This window comes from Hippoglossus hippoglossus, chromosome 13, assembly GCF_009819705.1.
Source record: "Hippoglossus hippoglossus isolate fHipHip1 chromosome 13, fHipHip1.pri, whole genome shotgun sequence".
Taxonomy (NCBI): Eukaryota; Metazoa; Chordata; class Actinopteri; order Pleuronectiformes; family Pleuronectidae; genus Hippoglossus; species Hippoglossus hippoglossus.
Genome location: NC_047163.1, coordinates 7323791 through 7330931, shown reverse-complemented (window position 1 = coordinate 7330931; position 7141 = coordinate 7323791). Strand labels below are relative to the sequence as shown.

Genomic DNA, 7141 nt, shown 5'->3' with positions numbered 1-7141 from the left:
GGAGAAATGCACGTCCTGTGTGAACAGCCAGGCGGCTGCACGCTTGAGAACGGCGCTGCGCTGCGCGTCCGGTGTAAACCCGGTGTAACGAGTGTGGGGGGAGGGGGGATGAGGTGGGGGGTGGGCCAAGGCCATGTAGGGAGACTTCCAGTGTATTGTGACGACACAATACACAGGAAGCTCATTCGAGTCACTCAAGCATGACGTTTCTGACTTAGAGGAACCATAACAAAACGCGCAAGTGTTTTTTTCCCAGAGTTTTTGGGTTGGTAGACATGCCAGATACCCAAATTAACGTGTAGAAGCACTAACAAAGTGGAATTTTCATGATATGTCCCCTTTAAGTTCATTCCCTTTTATTTTTGTGAACTTCCCTTTTTTACCTGAGTTTTATTTTGAAACAACTGCGGCAAAGTCTTTCACTCGCCTGCCGAGTTCCCCAGACTTTTTCCGGATCCACAACTACAGCTGCTCCTCAGCTGTTCATACCTGCAGAAGGGCACGTAAATTCGCCAGAAGAGCAAGAACATTCGCCACGAAGGGCAGGACACATTCGCCAAAGAGAACGAGACGAATTCTCTCCTATCCGGCCCGCTCGTTTCCCGCTGCCACCGCGCGAATCAGCTACTCTAGAGGCCACGAACACAAGTAAGAGGCTTATGTCTGGGCAGAGACTAGTTTAAACATTAGCGTGTTATTATTTGAGTGTATATTTCTGTAGGACCGCCGAGTCCCTTTGTTATGTGTCAGCGCGTCGTGACGAATCTGCGTTTACGGCCACATCGCGGCACTGTTTACCGTTAGACCAATTTTGCGGAGATTTTAACCCATTAAAAGATCGGTACACAGCTGGAGGGATCTTAGTTCATCGCTTGGGTACCGAGTGGTAAAGTCCCCGCAAAGTTGTCTCTGGCGGTGTTTGAGATCTCCTCTGATCACTCTTTGCATGTTTCCTTTTCTCTCTCTCTCTCTTTTCTCCTAAACCCGCCTGCACACACGTTCCGACCTGCATCCACATAATTCACGTGTTATACCTGTCCAGGGACTTAGAGAGTGCGATCGCATCTCGACGCCATTCGGCGCTTTGAACCACGAGATAGACAAAAGCATCCCTTTGTTCTCCATTTCCTGTTGGTCAAACAACGCGGTTAGACCGCCATCTTGAATTCGATCCTACGTCAAATCACGTGGTTAGACCGCCATCTTGAATTCAGTAACACGACACCACGCGGTTAGACCGCCATCTTAAATTCAGTAATTTGACGTCATCCCCCGTGACTTCGTACGCCATCTTGACTCCCCCTTCTGTCTCTCTCTCTCTCACACACACACACACACAGACCTACACATAGGTATTACATGTGTGTTATAAATCGTGTTAAGTGCTAGTGTTGTGATCTTTGATATAGTGGATTCTTGTTAGGATAATATTCATTAATTAACATTGAGGTTATTATCTTTAATAAATTCTATTGTATTTAAAGTACCGGTATTTTGTGATTATTTGTGCATATGTATGTGACTACAGCTGGAACATGATAGCCAGTGCTTGAACTTAAACCTTCACTGTTCATTTTACAATCATTAATAGTAAATATTGAGATTTTATGAGACTGATCTTTACAGATTGATTGTTGGTCCCTGATACCAGGGTGGTGCCCCGTCTTTGATAAATTATAATTACAAATTGTATTATTCTTAGTTGATAATTTTATTGTTTCTCATTAATTATTTCATTCTTAATTGATAACTTTATTGTTTTTAATTAATAAATTTATTATTTTAATAATCATATTTTATTATTAATAATTAGCCAACATCAAGTCTACCTACTATTGCACAACATTACTTACAGTCCTGATGGTATAAAAATAAGACTTTCATGAAATGTTTATGATTATATATTCTTTAGTGATATACAGCAGTTGTTCTTGACTGAGCACGGTGCAGCCGGCATGCAGGGTGTCGACGTCTCCCTCACCATTTCTGTGGAGGTTCCACCAGAAGATCCTATCGTATCTCAACTTGTCTTGTCTTAACTTACCTTATCCTAACTTTCATGACTTGTCTTGTGTCTTGTCTTAACTCATCTTAACTTATCGTATCTTATCTCATGATCATATTCTTGTGAAATCTCTGATCATCATCATGTCCACAAACTTTTAATTGTCCACTATATGTTGCAGCTCCAGTACTGTTCACTGGACGAAACCCATCACCACTTTCAAAGTAAAACACATCTGGGAATTAAAGCAGATGTTTCCCTAAATACAGAACAGAGGTGCAGCTCTGTCTCTCTCTCAGGATTTCACAGTCACAAATCTCTGGGGGAATCATTGTTTATTGAATATCCAACATGCAGGTAGAGAATTGTATAGAAACCATCCACCTCCACTTTGCCACCATCACTCACCGCCTGATGTCCTGCAGCCTCTCAAACTCGTGGTCGATGTAAGTTCTCATGTCATTGATCAGCTTCCGTTCAACACTGATCGCCTGCCGGACGTTCAGCAGCGATGTGTACATTTCTCCTGCGGACACAGTCAGGACAACGCAGCCGAACAAAACATGTGTGAGAAGATTCATCTCCACAGCAAAGAGTTAAATGTCCTTCCTCCTGTAGCAGCTCCTCAGTCTGAGCTCCTCTTCCTCCTCCTCCTCCTCCTGCAGGCTCCTCTGTCAGAATCAAACCTGCCTCCAGGTCCTCCTCACATGTGAGATCAGCTTTCACCCACAGCCTGAGGAGATGGGTTTTACACCATTACACTCATCACACTGCTTTATTTCCTCTACAACAACAACAACAGGACTATTCCAAACTTTTATTTAGGTTGTTTGTGCAAATTAATCTGATTTAAATTATTAAATTTGAGCCTGGTTGCCTGCAAACAACTTATTGTATGATATACAAAGATCAACTTGCCACCTTTATTATAGCCTATATATATATATATATATATAATTATATTATATTTTATTTATTTGTTTTTAGGTGCTGATAAATCACAGCGATAGGTGCATATGGGTATTAAGTTTGGAGTCACAGCGACATCTGCAGGCAACAGTGCTGAACAACAACCCATCTGTAGCAATAAAGCTCCATAAACTTGAGTAGAGAGATTAATTAATTATTGATGTAATTAGGCTATTATTATAATTATTATTATTACTATATTATTATTGTTGTTGTGATTCCATGTACGATTAAACTACATGTGTGACTGTGACATGCATAAACAACTCAACTGAAACCACCAGTTCACAAGGAATTTACTTTTAATCACTTTTTAATTACTCAATAAAATGTGAGTAATGTACGTAATATATCTGGCCTATGGGCATCTGTTCAATATAGTTTCCCTTCTAATGGACAGTGCAAACAAAACATTCAAAGTTTAAATTTGTGTATTTCAGGAGAACAGATTGACTTGGAGGGTTACATTTTGTATTTTTATTTATTATCTATAACACAATTCTGACACATCTTTACCAGCATCAAGGGAAACTTGCATTTAGGCTGCTTACATACATATATATAAATATTCAAATGGGAATTTCAGCCCACTTATTTGTGCATTGTTCAAACATTTATGGTATTTAAACTTTTATAATATTCGTTATGAAGTCTGAAGCTCAGTCACAGACTTGCTCATAAATCCTGCAGGATCAGCAGTGCATGCTCAATTGCAGAGAGAGAGAGGCTGAAGCACAGCAGCTGCCAGATTGTGTCATAACAACTAAAATTCAATCCCACAACTGTCAACAACCTGTATTGACTCTGGTGGCGGATCCATAAATGTGTCGATCTTGTGGACACACAAGGTTTAATCAGTGTCTGGTTATTTCTTGTTCAGAGATTGTACATTCTGTTCTCTCTGCGTCACGAATAATCTTTGAATTACATCAGTACAACTTGAAATGTTCACTCCCTTTATGTATATGCAAGAACGGGGTTGCTGCAGATTTCATAAAACTAGGTTTAAGACATTTAACAGACACAAAGAAAACAATTTAATACTTTTAAATATGTTTCATGATAACATCGGCACATGTTTGAAAGTATGATGGAAAACCAGTTGGGACATTAGGACTTATAATATTTTAATTCATATCACATGGACTCATATAACACATTTCCACTGATAATAATCATTCAGTGGATCCAGAAATGTTTCATGAAATGGGCAATGAATCAAGCAATACAATTTATTTTAAGCTTCTTCTTACATTTTTCATCATGAGACAATGAGCAACCTAAAGCAGCAGTAGTGACAGTGTTTGCTGCAGATCTGATGCTGCTGACTGACAAAAAACAAAAAGGGATTGATGAGTCTTCTGCAGCACAATCAACTGTTTCATTAAGATACAATGATGTTTCATAAACAAAATGACTGTCTAGGACTTTTTTAATACCCTCTGAGGCCTTTTTGGAGGAAAGAAATTGAAATTTTGTTTTTGAAAGGACTTGTCATAACTTAGCCCATGTTTTTTTTTATGAATTTCACACTAAAATGGCAGATACACATGGCATATACATTTACCCAGAAGAACAAGGACTTTGTGTTTTGTCACCATTACTTACAATGGAAGTGCATTAGGAAGCGTCTCTTAAAGGCTTGTGTGTGTGAAAAGTAAGAATATAAACCTGTCTCGTGTCTTTAATCTTATTTAATTCTACGACCAGGGTTTGACTTTCTTTGAGCAGCAGAGGAACGTTTTCCCGATGTAGCCCCTGAGACTCTGGTCTCTGAAGCCGTAGATGAGCGGACTCAGAAAACGTGGGATCAGGATGAAACAGAAATAATTAAAAAAGGCGATGTCCTCAGGTTGCCAGTTGGCGTGCAGCACTATGAGAGACTCAGTGATGGGATGGCTGAAGGCCAGCACGCACAGCAGCAGCTGGAAGCCGTGCAGCAGCACCGTGTGCATGGCTTTGTTCACGGACACTCGGTCCTGTCTCAGCTTCCTGGTCTCCAGCAGGATTCTCACATATGTAAAGAGGATGATGACTGCGACCACTGCAAAGAAGAGCAAACTGACAGCAGCTTTGAACAACGTCTGGATAGGAGAGGGGTTGACAAGAATAGTTTTGCAATGCACAGGGGTGGAGAGGACATCCACAGAAGGATCACGTTTCCCGATGGAGAAGTCAATGACAGGTAAGATGCAGCTGATGAACCATAGAGACAGAATAATGATCCAGATACGGTCTGAGCGCCAGGAGGCCGGGCGTCGCAGGGGGTAGACGATGGCAATGTAACGCTCCAGTGACATGGTGGCCAGGATAAAGGGGGTGTTATGGAAAGTGGCAGTGGATATGAAGAGCAGGGGAACACAGTATACCAGAGCAAATTTCACCCGACCCAGACGAAGAGGAAGAGCAGCACAGAGGTCATGAGCTGGAGGGTGTCGTTGACCAGCATGGAGGCGAACAGGATGTAGCGGGACGTGTCCAGGAACTGCCTGTGGGACGCAAAGATGTGCAGCATGACAGCGATGCAGCACAGGAAGACGCAGAAGAACGGGATGACCACACACACCTTGATGATCACAGACAGGCTCTTGTGGGAGGTTGCGTTGGTTTGAAGCTCAGTCAGATTCTGCATTTTGCAGCTGTGGAGGCCGGGGAGCACACATGTTAAAGCACTTAAAGCTCCATGTACATACTGAGAAATAAAATGAATACACACATAAAAGCAACAACATAATCTACTTGATAATTTACAGAAAACCTCCAGCATTGTAAATACTCCTTTGACTTTAAAGCAGTTTGAACTTTGTCTCAATAAACATCCAATTTTCATAATAACAAAGCACTTCATTCACCTACGAATGTCTTCGTCTGTCAGAAGAGTTCAGATTTCTATTCTTCTCATCATAAGATGTGTCTTCGATGAACGTTCCTGAGACGTTCTCCCTCTAATCTCTGGCCTCGTTCCTATATGTTGTGTCTGATATAGGCCCGATTCCTCCAGAGATAAAGTCATTTCATGCTTTCATCATTAAGCATTATGTTTCTCATCATCAACAGATTTCAGTGGGGAGTTGGACTCAAGGGCTGAGACGAGATCTGTGGAAAGAAGCTCTGAACATGGAGAGTGTTGTGACATGAAACTTTTCTTAAATAATAGCAACTTAAAATCATAACAAACACGTCACAAGTGATGTTGCACTGAACTTGGTCAGGACCCTCAGAACCCCTTCAGAGCAAAGTCATAAAACCGGTATTCTTTTAAAAGTATTATTTATTGTTTAAAAATCTCTAAATACATCAGTTATGTCTCCAAACCAAAGTCTTGGCAGAGTGTAATTACTTTTACAGTAAATCAATTTCCAACATCATTTACATTGTTTGCCACTCAAATAATTGATGATCCACATTGTCTACAATAAGCTGTTGATTTACATTATTCTAAGTATGATGTTCACATGAGTTGCTAATAGAATATTCCATTCATATTCCTGTTTGCATGTTACAGAGCAAAGTCTGATTATGACGTCAAGCAGTTGGTAATTGTCGTGTACATGATGTTTCAAGATGCTGTGAAAACTCTAATAAGACGTTCTAATGCGATTAAGACGTATACATATCCGTCATGTGACTACTCCACATGTCTTAATTTGATTATTGCTTATTCTGGTTATGACCTTATTCAGGTGAGGATCATCAGAGCATGCTGTTGACATGGCAGTGTCTTATTCAGACTTATGTCTTAATTGGGTTGATTTTGGAATATTCCTGTTTATGTTAACTTAAAGGTTCAGTGTGTAGAATTTAGTGACCTCTAGTGGTGAAGTTGCATTTTGCAGCTGAACCCCTCACCTCACCCCTTCCAAACATGAAAGAGAAGCTGTGGCAGCCTTCAGTTGTCATAAAAACTCAAAAGGTGTTTAGTTTGTCCAGTCTGGGCTACTGTAAATAACATGGCGGCTTCCTTAGAGAGGACCTGCTCCTTATTTAAATATAAACTGTTTCAATATAAACGGCTTATTCTAAAGTAAAGAAAACAACAATTCATACAATTTAGATGAAACACTAGTGAAAACATCACTTGGATTATTTTTTATATTCACTTTCTGCCAATAGATCCCTTTCACATAAATCTTACACACTGAACCTTTAATATGACCGAGTGCCATC

General features: G+C 40.4%; 1 pseudogene; it reads right to left on the bottom strand.

Moving 5' to 3' along the window:
• Positions 1-419: 419 nt before the first annotated feature.
• On the bottom strand, positions 420-5606 carry LOC117773091 (annotated as a pseudogene).
• Between the last annotated feature and the right edge of the window lie 1535 nt (positions 5607-7141).